The sequence below is a fragment of the Canis lupus genome, chromosome 25, assembly GCF_048164855.1.
Source record: "Canis lupus baileyi chromosome 25, mCanLup2.hap1, whole genome shotgun sequence".
Lineage (NCBI taxonomy): Eukaryota > Metazoa > Chordata > Mammalia > Carnivora > Canidae > Canis > Canis lupus.
In genome coordinates this window covers 41,004,038-41,019,133 of record NC_132862.1, presented here as the reverse complement: position 1 = coordinate 41,019,133, position 15,096 = coordinate 41,004,038, and the positions used below count along the sequence as shown (strand labels likewise).

General features: G+C 41.7%; 1 long non-coding RNA gene across 3 annotated transcripts in view; it reads left to right on the top strand.

The window, feature by feature from the left end:
• Positions 1-14,662, top strand: part of LOC140617631 (uncharacterized) — a 44,805-nt gene extending 30,143 nt beyond the window's left edge. Inside the window, exons 6-7 of one of the 3 annotated variants that reach the window (XR_012017810.1) lie at positions 5,962-6,049; positions 11,942-12,128. This is a non-coding gene — a long non-coding RNA (uncharacterized lncRNA). Of the gene's footprint in view, positions 1-5,961; positions 6,050-11,941; positions 12,129-14,306 lie in introns of those variants that run through there. The other 2 variants (XR_012017812.1, XR_012017811.1) reach the window with 2 other exon arrangements.
• The last annotated feature ends 434 nt before the right edge of the window (positions 14,663-15,096 follow it).

Genomic DNA, 15,096 nt, shown 5'->3' with positions numbered 1-15,096 from the left:
GATCAAGGAACGTCTCCCCCAAACACAAGCCAGCACATCCATGACATGAAGCCAGGGAGACACAGAGAGACTGGGCGGCTGCCAGCAAGGAAAGAGAAAGAGGGAGAGTACCAACATGTGACAAAGAAGCTGTGGCCATGGGGATGACACTGTTCCCTTGGGTGGTCCTGCTCCCTTCCTGGAAATTCATATTTCAGATTCTGAAATTCATCCTGAAGGCCTTTTGCTATGTGCTACGTATGCTGAGCTGGATAACTTCCTCAGTGGTAACCTCCATGGAACCCCATAGCGCACCTATGAAACATGCATCATCCCTAGTTTTCTTTCTTTCTTTCTTTCTTTCTTTCTTTCTTTCTTTCTTTCTTTCTTTCTTTCTTTCTTTCTTTCTTTCTTTCTTTCTTTCTTTCTTTCTTTCTTTCTTTCTTTCTTTCTTTCTTTCTTTCTTTCTTTCTTTCTTTCTTTCTTTCTTTCTTTCTTCTTTCTTTCTTCTTTCTTTTATTGTTTTTGTTATTGCACATCATCCCTGGTTTAAAGATGATGAAGTTAAGTCTCAAATCAGCAGCTGCATGGAACTCAGTGAAATATTACTCTAAAAAGGCTATTTCAGGTTCATTCACAGCTTCTCATCTAAACCATTGTGAGATGACCCACACAGATAATCCCTTCCCTGGCTTCAGTTTCCCAGTCTGTAAGCATGGAGCATAGGCATAGGGCTGCACAGTAGCTTGAAGAAATGGTCTGAAGAGAACAAAGAAAGTGCTTTTTGAAACATGGGTCCATGCTGAGGCACCATGCAGACCCTGGTTTTGGCCTGAATTGCTCACAGAGTTGACCATACAGAAAATTACTCAGATGGCTGAGATTTGGGCAGATGGTATCAAGAGATCTGACAAAGTCATTCTAGATCTGAAAACAAAGGCTCCATGCCCCAAAGTCTTGAACGTCTCTAAGGCTCTGGCCAAATCTGTGTGTCATAAATTTGCTTTCAGTTTCCTTTGACAGAGATGGGGAGCTGGTGGGTGGGGGAAACCTGCTTTTTTTCCTCAGATGCGGTAATGCATACTTAATTGGCTTGCAATTACGATCACCCAGTGAAGGCTCTGACAACTTCTCAACTTCTGAACATTAACCTGGCAACCCACGCCACATCCCTGCGGCCTGGCTTTGGGCCAGGCTTCTGAGTTTTATCTGTCAGACCCTTAATAAAAACAGGAACCTGATCCTTAATGACTCAGTGGCTTCTTCTGGCTCCTTTCTTGCCCAGTCTATTCTTGGCTCTCTCATATGGACTCTAAGCTCTGAAGGAATGATTTTCTCAGCTCAGCAAAGGGCCATAAACATCTTGGACTTCTATAGCTGTGGCTCACAGTTTAACCTCTTATGGCTGGAAGAGCTTTGTAAGTCCCTAGATCCATCCCACTGCCACCAGGTTGGCCACATGAAGGGTTCCCAAACCTCTCCGCCTTCTCCTTTCCTTAGGTCCACATCTGTGCAGGCCTTGTGAATCTTTTAATCAGATCAACCAGTCGTGGTCAAAGATTTTCACCATCCCGTGCCAGCTAGATCCTCAGGCAGGCACAGATGGGGACTTAGGATCTCACATTTGCACCTGCTGCTTTAGAGGACTCGAGAAGCACAAGTCCTTGTATGACTCAGGATGAGTCGGGTGGTAGTCCCTGACCTTGTTCTGCTGTCCTTGCCACATTCCCTCCTCCTGGGTCTAATAGCACTGACTGTGTGTTCAGTTGTATCAACAATCTCTTGTAAGGCTTTGTCAAGTTCTCCTGAATGCATGGGCTATTTTCCCAAATCATCCATTTGCCTTAAGGAAGGGAGAATACATCTTATACTTTTTTGGATTTCCCACTGTGCTTAGCATAGAGACTAGACGTTGTAGTAATAGTAATAGCCATGAGTTATGAGTACCTACTCTGTTTCAGACATTGCAAAAAGAACCGTTAACACATTAGTTTGTTTATTTTGATAAGAATACCCAATTAAATATTGTTACCATTTTAAGACAAAGAATTAAGAATCAGGCTCATTAAGGGACTTGTTCCAGGTCATATAGCTTATAAACAATGGAATTAGCATTTAAACCCAAGAGTGTGTGAGAAAAAGTTGTAGGAGGCTAAGCTAAGCTATGCTGTATAACAAATAAACTCTGAAATGTGAGTGGCCATATATACATATACATAAAGAAAGTATATTTCTGGGATACCTGGGTGTCTCAGTCAGTTAAGCACCTGTCTTCAGCTCAGGTCATGATCCCAGGGTCCTGAGATCGAGCCCCTCTTTGGGCTTCCTGCTCAGCAAGAAGTCTACTTCTCTCTCCCCCTCTCTTCCTCTCCCTCTGCTCGTGCTCTCTGTCTCTTGCTCTCACAAATAAATAAATAAAACCTTAAAAAAGAGAGCAAGTATATTTCTCACCCATGCAAAAGCTGCTACAGGTCTGAGTGTCTCTCCCAGGGTTGCTTCTCTCTTTTAGGCCACTGAGCAACCTTGTCTCTTTCTACCTCTTGTTTCTGCTACCCTCACGTGTGGCCTTTGTGATTCATCTGTCTGAGGAAGAGAGGGCTGGAGGGATGTGTGGGGCTTCCACAGTTAGATGTCAAGATGAGTGGACAATATCACTTGCACCCATAGTCTGTAAACAGATCACTCACATGGACCCCCCTGACTCCTCTGTGTTCGGGGAAAGAGGAAACCCAGAAATGGGGAAGCCCTAGTCATCTGCTACAGAAGCTTATGTGTATTCCACCATGCTAAGCTGCCTCTAAAACCTAAAATTAAAAAACAGTGTTTTCTGACTGACATCACCACGAGGGTATCACTAGGATACAAAAGATTATAAAGGAGGAGATGGGGGGAGGGAGTTCACTCTTGAGAAAAAACAGACTTTGATACGTTTAATCAGCCCTTAAATCCCCAACCTAATTATCACCCAGACAGAGGAGTTGGACTCCCCTTCCTTCCCCTCATTCTGAGTATTGCTCTTCTGTGACTCCTCATTAAGGTGCCCCTAATATTCGCTATTCCCTAATCTTCATGTGCAAAAACGTGGGGGTGGTGTGCACAGCAGAAGGGGACGCCAGGAAGCAGACACTGTGTGTGCGATGCTGGGCAGCAGGCACATGGCTTTCACATTGGGTTCTTATTTAACCCTCACCATAAACTTATTTGGTGTTGCTCCTGCTACTTTCACCCACGTATGGAGCATGAAATGGAGTGTCTGAGTGATTATGTAACTTTTCCCAAAGTTACACACGGGATCTTCTGATTCCAAATCCTGAACATTTCTTTTACAATAGCCCTTCATTTTCCCCCATCCTCTTTTATTTCCTTAAGTGGATTTCAATTACTCTGAACTGTGTCAATCATAATGCTTATTTCATGATACACTCATCTTTGTTTCATGCATAACTTTATTTGGGTTGTTGTTTTTTCAATTTTATTTTTATTTTATTTTGTTGTTTTTAAAGATTTTATTTATTTATTCATGAGGGACAAAGAGAGAGAGGCAGAGACACAGGAAGAGGGAGAAGTAGGCTCCCCACAGGGAGCCCTGTGGGACTCAATCCTAGGACCCGAGGATCATGACCTGAGCCAAAGGCAGACACTCAACCACTGAGTCACCTAGGTGTCCCTTATTTTTTTTTCTCCTTATTTTTAATAGTATAACAAACTCCCAGAAACATACCACCCAACATGTGGCTTTTCTTCATCTCATCCTCCCGGCCTCTTCCACTAATATAATGTAACCAATATACTAAATTCTGGATATGTCATTTCCTTGCTTTCCTTTTTATATAATTTTATTCCGTTTATATGTATTCTTATATTTCTTTGTTTTTAATTTTATCAAAGAGTATGATTATTGTAAGTTATATTTTGGGACTTATTTTTGCTTGAATATGATACTACTAAGGTTCATCCATATTGTGTGTCACAGTGGTTCATTCGTTTTGAACACAGTAGAATATTATTGTATGAATTATTCATGTTAAATCTCCTTTCTTATTGCTATTGAGAACAATGCTGCCATGAAATGTCTTTTGGGGAGCGTGAAAAATTTGTTTATGTAACTAGGAGTGAAATTACTATGTTGTAGCATATGGGAAGATTTTCCAAAGTAGTTGTAGCAATTAACATACCTATAAGCAATGAGAGATGTGTGGATCTACATCTGCTAACATTTGGTTTGGTCAAATTCTTAAAGTTTCCAACAGAATGGATGTATTTCTCTAATCACTAATGAAGTTGTGTTTGTTCATTAGCTATACATGCTTCCTCTTCTGTGAGTACCTCTCCATGTCTCATGCCCATTTTTCTACTGGGCTGTTTATGCACTTCCTGTTGATTTACAGGAGTTCTTTATACGTTCTTTAAGCCAACCTGTTTCTTTAAGGTGTCATTTGATTTTTTTTTTTTTTGCTTTAATACCTCCAAGATTAACACTTTCTGTGTTTTGTTGGAGAAACTTTTCCCTGCTCCAAAGTCTAGAAGATATCCACTTGTGTTTTCTATTAAATCTAAAATCTGAAACCTAAAGTTAAGTTTTTTAACTTTTTTCTTTGACTATTACTTCAATCTGAAGGTGTTTATTTTTATATGGTCTGAGGTAGGGAACAAATTTCCTCTTTTCCCAAATGGTTAACAATTTTTTTCCAGCTTTGTTTGTTGAAGAGCACCCCCTTTCCCTTCAATTGGCCATGCCACCTCTGCCACATTTCAAAGTTCTAAATCCAGACAGGTCTGTTTCTGCATTCTCTATTCCATTAGTCAGGATGTCCATCCTGTGGCATTGTCACGATATCTCTCCATTATTCAAGTAGAGTGAGATAGGCCTCTCCTGGCTCTATTTCCCCCAACATTGGCAAAGACATTATCTCTTTCTAGAATCATCCAGTCCAGATGAATTTCCTTTTCTCCCTAACCTGCTTAATCACAATCGGAGACTCACTTCATCCAAAGAGCCTCTATACACAGAAGGAGTTGGCAGGTCAAGAACTTGATCTCAGTGGGTACCACCCCTGGGTATTCTTGCCTGGCTCACCCTACAGTGCCCAGTGTCCAGGGCTGCACACTTGCTTGTCTCCAGCCCCAGGTACCTTTGTCTAGACAATCCAACAAGCCCTTACAGTGCCTCAGCTGGACAGAGTCCTTATCTCCAGTTTTGCTAAAACCCAGGGAAATGTGTAATGGGAAGAGAAGAACTTCATAGCCTCTGGGATTGGCTCTGGTTTGTAGATGAGAGAGTCCTGCCTTCCTAAGATATGATCCAGCCTAAATTAAAGAAACTGTAATTTCAGAGTTTCTCTTATTCTTTGTGTACCTGATGGTAGAGTATCTGGGGTTTAAGGATACTCCTTAAAGGGATTTTTAGATATGCAAAGGAAGATCTCAGAATTCAGTGGGATGTTGAGTTTAAAAGTAAAATTGCTGGGCACCTGGGTGGTGTAGTCAGTTGAACATCCAACTCTTGATTTCAGTTCAGGTCATGATCTCAGGGTCCTGGGATTGAGCCTTGCACTGGGCTCCATGCTCAGTGGGAAGTCTGTTTGAAGATTTCTCTTATTTCCCTCTGCCTCTTCCCCAACTCAAGAGTGCACACGTGTGCTCTTTCTCTTTCTGAAATAAATAAATCTTTTAAACAAACAAATAAATAAAAGTATGTTAGTGAGTTGTTAAACAGACATTTGAAAGTTACACAAGGTTGGGACCCTGTAAGAGAGGAGATGGGTGCAAGGGTCTTCAGAGAAGGAATCCCCAGCAACTGAGTGGGGGCGTGGCCAGTGAAAAATCTTCCCTGTCAGGGAAGGGCTAACAAGTTTCTAGAAGCAATGGTGTCTGACCTTCAATATGTAGTTTTTTTTTCCTTCTTTGTGCCACCCAGCTAGCTATTCCTAACCCTTGGGAAAGTCTGTTAAGTACAATAACTGTGTGTTCATGTTGCTCTAGGGGAAGGAGAATCAGCTGTAGTCTGAACACTAGACAAGAGAAGGGTGAGGAAGAACAGCTGCCCTGGCATGGGGGTAGGCATCAAAATGTAAGTGAGAATCCAGAATTTCTTAAGGGCAAGAATTAGAAGGTAAATATAACCATGAAAATATAAACTCCTGAGCAGGATCATGGGAAATGTTGGAGAGGACTCTGGGAAAGACTAGGCTTCCCATGGTGCTGAAATGAATGTTGAATTCATATTTTTTGGAAGTGGAGGCAGAGGTAGCAACAGAAAATCGGAAAATGTGGATTCATTTAGTAACGCATGATACAGAGGCTGCAGGGAATATGATGGTCTTGAAAACTTATGGGGCTCCTTTAAGTCTGGGCTGAGCTTCTCATTTCAGTTGTTCTGTGGAAGGAGCAGGGATGGCAAGCAGGCAACCCCAGAAGCTGAAGGGTTAATTTACCAGGGTTGAAAAACAAAAATCTATCCTTCAGGGGTTCCTATTTCCTAACCACAAACTCTTCTCTGATCAGGGGCCAGCCAGAATCAGATGTGAGACTGAGAGCTTTCTTCTTCCCTCCTTCTTCCCTACTGTCCTCAGGTATGATGACCTGAGAGCACCTGTCAAACTATTCAAGGGTAGTCTGTACCAGGCAAGCTTGGATAAAGAAAGCAGTAGCACTGAGAGACTCTCTAATCATTTACCACTGATAATTGAATCAGTCTCTCTCCTTCTGTCTCTGTCTCTCTCTTCCTTCACCTCCCATATATTTTTCTATTATGGCAAAATATACTTTTTAGCCATTTTCAAGTATACAGTTCAGTGCAATTAAATAGATTCATAATGTTATGCAATCATCACCACTATTTCCACAATTTTTTATTTTTATTTTTATTTTTATTTATTTATGATAGTCACACACAGAGAGAGAGAGAGAGAGAGAGAGAGAGAGGCAGAGCCACAGGCAGAGGGAGAAGCAGGCTCCATGCACCGGGAGCCCGACATGGGATTCGATCCCGGGTCTCCAGGATCGCGCCCTGGGCCAAAGGCAGGCGCCAAACCGCTGCGCCACCCAGGGATCCCCACAATTTTTTATTATCTCAAATGGAAACTCTCTGCCCATTAATCAATAAATCCCTATAATTAATTAACAAATAAACAATAAATCTCCACCCATCCACCCCATCTAGCCCTGGAAACCTCTAATCCACTTTCTGTCTCTGTGAATTTGACTACACTAAGTACTACCTATAAGTGAAATCATATACTCTTTGTCCTGTTTATCTGGTTTATCTTGACAAAATGCCTTCAAGGTTCATCTATGTAGTGTGTATCAGAACTTCATTCCCTTTTATGGCTGCATAGTAGTTTATTACATATATATACCATACTTTGTTGATTTCTGTCAATGTAGACTTGGGTTGTTTCCATCTTTTGGCTATCATTAATAATGCCGCTATGGATATTGATGTGCTAGTATCTGTTAGAATCCCTGCTTTCAATTATTTTGGGTATATATCTAAGAGTGGACCTGCTGGATCATATGCTAACTTTATGTTTAGCTCTTTGAGGGACCACCAAACTATTTTCCATAATGGCTAGGCCATTTTACATGCCACCAAACAATCCATAAATTTTATGATATCTCCACATTCTCCCTTTCATTTATTTTGTTTTTTAAATTTTGATTTTAATTATTCTTTTTTTTTTAATTTTTATTTATTTATGATAGTCACAGAGAGAGAGAGAGAGAGAGAGAGAGAGAGAGAGAGGCAGAGACATAGGCAGAGGGAGAAGCAGGCTCCATGCACCGGGAGCCCGACATGGGATTCGATCCCGGGTCTCCAGGATCGCGCCCTGGGCCAAAGGCAGGCGCCAAACCGCTGCGCCATCCAGGGATCCCTGATTTTAATTATTCTAATTGGTATGAAATGGTATCTCATTGGGGTTTTGGCTTGCATTTCCCTAATGACTAGTGATGTTGAGGATCTTTTGATGTGCTTATTGGCCATTTGTATACATTCTTTAGGGAAATGTCTACTCAAGTTATTTGGCCGTTTTTTAATTGAGTTGTTTGTTTTTTTGTTGTTGAGTTTCATGAGCTCTTTATATATCCTGGTATTAATCCCTTATCAGATATATGATTGACCATTTTTTTGTCCCATTCTGTGGGTTGTCACTTCACTCCCCTAATATCCTTTGATACACAAAAGTTTTTAATTTTGATGGAGCTCAATTTATTTATTTATTTTTGTTAATTGTGGTTTTGGTGTCGTATACAAGAAATCATTGCCAATTCTAATATGAAGATTTTCCCTTCTTTTCCTTTTTCTTATAAAAGCTGTATAGTTTTGCCTCTTATATTTATTGTCTTTGATCTGTTTGAGTTAATTTTTAAAATATAGTACCACATAAGGTTCTAATTTCATTCTTTTGGATATAGATATTAAGTTTTTCCCAGCATCATTTATTGAAAAAAATTTGTACTTTTCTATTGAGTAGTCTTGATTTCCTTGTCAAAATCATTTGACCAGACATTTGAAGGCTTATTTCTGGGTTCTATATTCTGTTCCATTGGTCTATATGTGTATCTTTATACTAATACCACACTGTTTTAATTACTGTAGACTTGTAGTAAGTTTTGAAATCAGGAAGTTCAAGTCTTTCATCTTTATTCTTTTTCAAGATTGTTTTAGACCGTTTTGGTTATTCAGGATTCCTTGAGATTCCATATGAACTTTAGGATGGGTTTTTCTAGTTTCATCAATATATATATGTAGATCTATATCTATAGATCTATAGACATCTAGATCTATCTATATCTAAATCTATCTATCTATCTATCTATCTATCTATCTATCTATCTATCTATCTAGTCATTGGGGTTTTGTTAGTATTGTCATCTTAACAATATTAAATCTCCCAATCTGTAGGCATAGGATGTCTCTTTATTTATTTGTCTTCAATTTCTTTCAGCTAAGTTTTGTAGTTTTTCATGTACATTTTTTTTGCCTCCTTGATTAAATCTATTTTGATTAAATCTATTTGTCTTTTTGATTCTATGACAAATGAAATTTTTCCTTAATTCCCTTTACAGATTGTTCAATAATATACAAGAACAAAACTGATTTTTGTGTGTTAATTTTATATCCTGTAACTTTACTAAATTTGTTTGCTTAACAGTTTTTGGTGGAATATTTATGGTTTTTTACATATAATATCATGTCACCTGTGAACAGAGATCAGTTCGCTGCTTAATTTCTAATATGGGGGATCCCTGGGTAGCGCAGCGGTTGAGCACCTGCCTTTGGCCCAGGGCGCGATCCTGGAGACCCGGGATCGAATCCCACATCGGGCTCCCGGTGCATGGAGCCTGCTTCTCCCTCTGCCTGTGTCTCTGCGCCTCTCTCTCTCTCTCTCTGTGACTATCATAAATAAATAAAAATTAAAAAAAAATTTCTAATATGGTTCAATACAGGAAAACAATGACAGGAATCTTTGGCTGGCAGCACCCTGACCTATCAACAACATTCTTAGGGTTGTTCCTTCTCACAGCTGGGTCTCTCTACTCTGCCTGTCTCTGTCTTGCTGTCCCACTCTCTGCCCCAGCATCAGCCCCAGAAGATACAAAGGAAGAGCAAGGTGTACGCAAGGTGAAAAAACCTTGAGAGGGCAGGAGGTGAGTCGCCACTGAAGTTCAGGGAAAGGTAAGGGGGGAGGACTTGGATTCTAGTTCCATCTCTCTCTTTAGCTAGAATCTCTTTAGTTCATGGTCCTAGAAAGATCACTTTACTGTTCTCGACTTCAGTATTCTCATCTGAAAAGAGGGGAACTTATTAGTTAAGAGAATGCTGGCTATTATAGCCGTGAGAGCCCCAAATCTCAGTGGCTTAAGACAAGAGAAGCTTCTGTTTCACTTAAAGTCCACCTGATAATAGGGTGGGGGGCTACTCCACAATATCATTTAAGGACACAGGCTAAGAGAGGCTCTGCCATCTTCAACATGACATTCAAAGATGTCTGGCTATCAACATGCAGCTGCCAGACAGGGGAAGAGAAGGGTGAAATGAGGATTTCATGGGAGGTATCTATGGAGCAGGTCTGTAAATGGCATACATCATTTTGCATACATTCAATGCAGACATAGGTAGACTAGGAAATAGATGAGCCATGTTCTTAGGAGACACGAGAAGCAGACAAAGACCCTGCACTGATAAGGCTCACTTTCTAGGAGCTTGCTGCTTAAGGTGTAGTCCATGGACTGCCAGCATCAGCATTTCCTGGGAATGAATTAGAAATGCAGAATCTCAGATCCTACCCCGATGCACTTGATCAGAACCCGCATTTTAATAAAAGCCATAGGTCAGGCACCTGAATGGCTCAATTGGTTAAGTGTCTGACTCTTGCTTTTGGCTCAGGTCATGATCTCAGAGTTGTATGATTGAACTCTGCATTGGGCTCCATGCCCAGTGCAGAGCTTGCTTAAGATTCTCTTCCCTCTCCTTCTGTCCCTCTCCCCCTTCTAAAAAATATACATAAATAATAAGAGCCATAGGTAGTTTGTGTGCACGTTTCAGGTTTGAGGAGAGTACCTTAGTGAGGGGAAATGAAGATGCTGATCCAGTATCCTGGTTATTTGGTTAACAAGGGCTGTGAGTCTTATGAGCCTGACTGAATCCTGTCTGACATAATCTTGGGCAAGTCATTTTAATCAAATTTTAGTTCCCCCAATGGTAGTAATAATGGTACTTACTTACAGGGTCATTGGGATTATCAAGTGAGACACCCCATGTAAAGTCCTCATCAGAGCCTGCTATATAATTTGTGCTCAGTAGAGGTTAACTATTATTAATCTTATTATGGCTGATACTTTTCCCAGAGTTGGTCCCTTCAACTTCCCTAAACCAACTCCAGCACGAGTTTAATAAATACATGGCAAGTATCTCACTACTTTGTTCTCCAGTGTCCAAGACAGACTTGCTAGTCATTCAAGACACTATTTCTCCCAGAGCCTACCCTGGTCTGAGAATCTGCCTCACACAAGGCTCAGGTAGCTGTTATTATTTCATTGAAGTAAGTATGAAAGATAAAAACTATTTGCTATCTCTGGTTGACTTGGGCATTCGCACTGACCACATCTCCCCTTTACTCTCAGCTGTATCGGTATTCTTATTAATGACTGACATGGGGACAAGGAAAGGGAGGAGGCCAAAGGCAAGCAGAGAATGTCCAGCCTGGGAGACTATGAGAATGATGAGGTCATTGCAAATGAGGGGATAGGAGAGGGAGTTGTTCTGAGGAAGGTGCTCAATGGGAGGCAGGTCATATTTGAGGTTTTTAAAACATCTACATGGAAATATCAGAAGGTATGAAAACACAAGACTGGATTTATTTATTTTTTTTAATTTTTAAAATTTATTTATGATAGTCACACACACACACACACACACACACACACACACACAGAGAGAGAGAGAGGCAAAGACACAGGCAGAGGGAGAAGCAGGCTCCATGCACTGGGAGCCCGACGTGGGATTCGATCCTGGGTCTCCAGGATCGCGCTCTGGGCCAAAGGCAGGCGCCAAACTGCTGCGCCACCCAGGGATCCCAAGACTGGATTTAGAAGAAACTTCTGGGTTGAAGACAAAGATTTGGTCACACCAGTGGCAGACACTGTTCATTATCCAACAATCATTTCCCCCGTCTTAGCTAACTGTACCGTACTTTTGTTCACATGTAGAGTGGTCATTTTCCAGAGGATATTAGACCCCAACCCAGCCTCAGACCCTAGTACTGTTGGTGAATCTTGATTAGCCCAAAATAGTCACAGATAACTCCTTTCCTCTTACCATTGTTTGAACTTGGGTATGTCATACATTTCTCAATAATAAAAAATGTCTGCTAAGAGGATTCTAAACATTTCTAGGATTCATCTCTCTCTTTTTTTTTTTTAATGATGAAAAGAGAATCTTCCTTTTGTCTGCCTCTAGATGTGACTCTATGAGATGGACCGCCGGAAGCTAAAGAAGCCACTTTGTGACCAGGAGGGGACAGGGCTGAGGGCAAAAACCAACATGCTAAGTATGGCAGAGCAGAAAGATGGAAAGAAATGAACTCTAGTGATATCATCAATCTACCAAGCTATCCAATTCCAGAAATGACCTCAGGCTTCCTTGCTAGGTGATAATAAATGTACTTTTTTATTTAAGCCAGCAGTCAAGGTCTCTGTTGCTTGTTGCCAAAAGAATTTCAACTAATATACCACCTCTGTAGAGAAATACCTATATGATAGAAGTGACCATGAAAGTCATGAGAGTGTTTGTAAAAATTACCAGAGTGTGCAGGGAGGAAGAAAGCAATGGGCGAAGGCCATTGATGTAATGAACGAAGGAAAGGAAAGAGCAAAGGAGGCAGAGAAGGAGCACCACTAGCAGCAGGAAGATAATTAGAACACCTTATGTCATACAAGTTAATGTAATGAGAGGTTCGAGAAAAAATAGAGAGACAGTGGTACAGAAGCCAGTGGGAAGGGAGAAAAGATAATTATTTGTTGGCTGACTACCTGTATGTTTGATTGCTTGCTCTACAGCTTTGCTCCCTGCCTCACCAGCTACTTTGTGGTGGCTGGGATGACCCCAGTGGCTAGGACTTGGAAGCTCTGGCCATTTGGGTGAGAAAGAAACATCCTTCTGCAGATATGAAAGCCACATGCCCGGGGCTTCCGGGACAGTGGGGCTTACAGAATGCTGCCCATTGTCAGACCATGAGTCCTGACACCTGGTCCTGACCCTATCTTCTGTAGACAGAACATGAAACACAGAGTTTTGTTTATCAGTTGTAACTTGAGGGAAATCACTTTGTTGCATTCTTGTTGCCAGTACAGTGAACAGCTCCAGCTTCCTGATACTCTCCTCCCTCCTTCTTCCTTCCTCCTCGTTCCGTTAGCATACTCCGTGCTTCCTGCCTTTGATCACAGGGTTCCCTCTGCCATGAATATCCTTCTTCCTCATCCCTTCTCTACTTGTTAAAGTCTCTTCCTGCCCCACAAGACTGACACCTCCTTCATGAAGCCCTCCCCATTCACCCACATGGAAATCATCTCTGGCACTTAAGTGATCCCATTCCACTTGGCTTGAGCCTCTGTTTCCCTAAGCACCAAGGAGCGGGGGGTGGGGAGGAGGTTTGGGGCACATGTGGTTTCCTAGGAGATAAGAAAGACACAGAAAGAAATTCACCTATACAAATAATGCAAGGTCTGCACAAAAAAGTGTGCAGAGAGTGGGCAGAGGGGAAATAGAGAAGTGACTGGAATCTCTCCTCCCCCCTACAAAATAGTCCTTCTTCTCTTCCCTTCTCCAGATGACCTCTGGAGCAGAAAAACCTTGGCAAAGCAGGCTGGGTAAGTCCGCAGTCATCGGGAGGGCTGCTCCCAGGTCACCCTGTGCACTGCTGGCCTTCCCCACCATTCAGAGGATAAGTGGCCTCACAGGTCCCCAGATAAATGTCCACTTCCTCTTGGGCTAGCCTCACTCTGTGGGCCTCCCCTCTGCTTGGCCCTTCTCCACCTCTGCAGTCTTTTCTCCTGGGCTCCAAGCCCAATGTCTAGCCACTCTCTCCTTATCTCTCTCTCTTTTTATCTGGCATTGTTTCTTTCTCTGTCTGCCCATCTCTCCCAGACACTGTCCTTGTCCTTCCTCACCTATTTTCTTCATGCCCTAGTCCTCCTGACTGAAATAAATATCCTCCAAAGAAAACAAATAGGCTTCTTGGGAACCAGGAGACATTGATCCGGGGAATTGGAAATCGATCCAAAGGAGGTGACACTTTTGGAGTGTCTGGTACCTGGCAGCAGAGAAACATACACATGTTATGCAGACTTGGTTGGACCTTGGAGTAAAGTCATGAATCACGGGAGAGGTTTGGTGGCTCAGTCAGTTAGACATCTGACTTTTGTCTCAGGTCATGATCTCAGGGTCCTGGGACTGAGCGCCACACTGGGCTCTGTGCTCAGTGGGGAATCTGCTTGAGATTTTCTCTCTCCTTCTCCTTCAACCCCTCCTCCTGCTTACTCTCTCCTCTCTCTCTGCCAAATAAATAAATAAATCTTAGAAAAAAAAAAATCCTAGGTCAGGATGCAGAAGGCATGAGTTAGAAATGCAACCCAGCCCCTTACTAGTATCTTAAACTGGCAGCCTAAACTTGTTTGATTATATGCCCCTATCAGTTTTTAAAAATATATTTTTTAATCCCTCAATATATGCACATCTATTTTTTAAGTCATAAGTGAAATAAAATTATCAATTGTGGCATAGAATGCCAGCTGCCACCTATTATCCCTTTTCCTTTCTTCTACAGGATTAAACATGGCCATCCAAAATGAACCTACACTTCCCATTCCTGGAACAGCTGGGTGTAGCCATCTGGATCAAGTTCTGGCCAATGGGATTTTCGGGAAAGCAATGTGTAAATTCTGGAACCTGCCCCTTCCCTTCATCTCCCCCATGCTGCCCTCTAGAGCATGGGCTTGGTAGCAAACCATTGTGGACAACATGGGTTAGGTTAAGATCTAGTAATGATGAGGAAAAAGAAGAGAAGGAGCCTGGGTCTCTGGACAGCCTGATAAAGAAGAGACTTCACCCCAACGTTGGGGCCACTGGCCTCCAGATGCTTTTATGTAGTTGAGTCCCAGGATCCTGCAGCTGAACCTATGTTTTAACTAGGTTAAAATGGAAACATTGTGAATATCATAAAACATACATAAAATATGGACCATTTTACATGTAATTTTTTTAAAATTTTTTTATTGGTGTTCAATTTACTAACATACAGAATAACCCCCAGTGCCCGTCACCCATTCACTCCCACCCCCCGCCCTCCTCCCCTTCCAACACCCCTAGTTCGTTTCCCAGAGTTAGCAGTCTTTACGTTCTGTCTCCCTTTCTGATATTTCCCACACATTTCTTCCCCCTTCCCTTATATTCCCTTTCACTATTATTTATATTCCCCAAATGAATGAGAACATATAATGTTTGTCCTTCTCCGACTGGCTTACTTCACTCAGCATAATACCCTCCAGTTCCATCCACGTTGAAGCAAATGGTGGGTATTTGTCATTTCTAATAGCTGAGTAATATTCCATTGTATA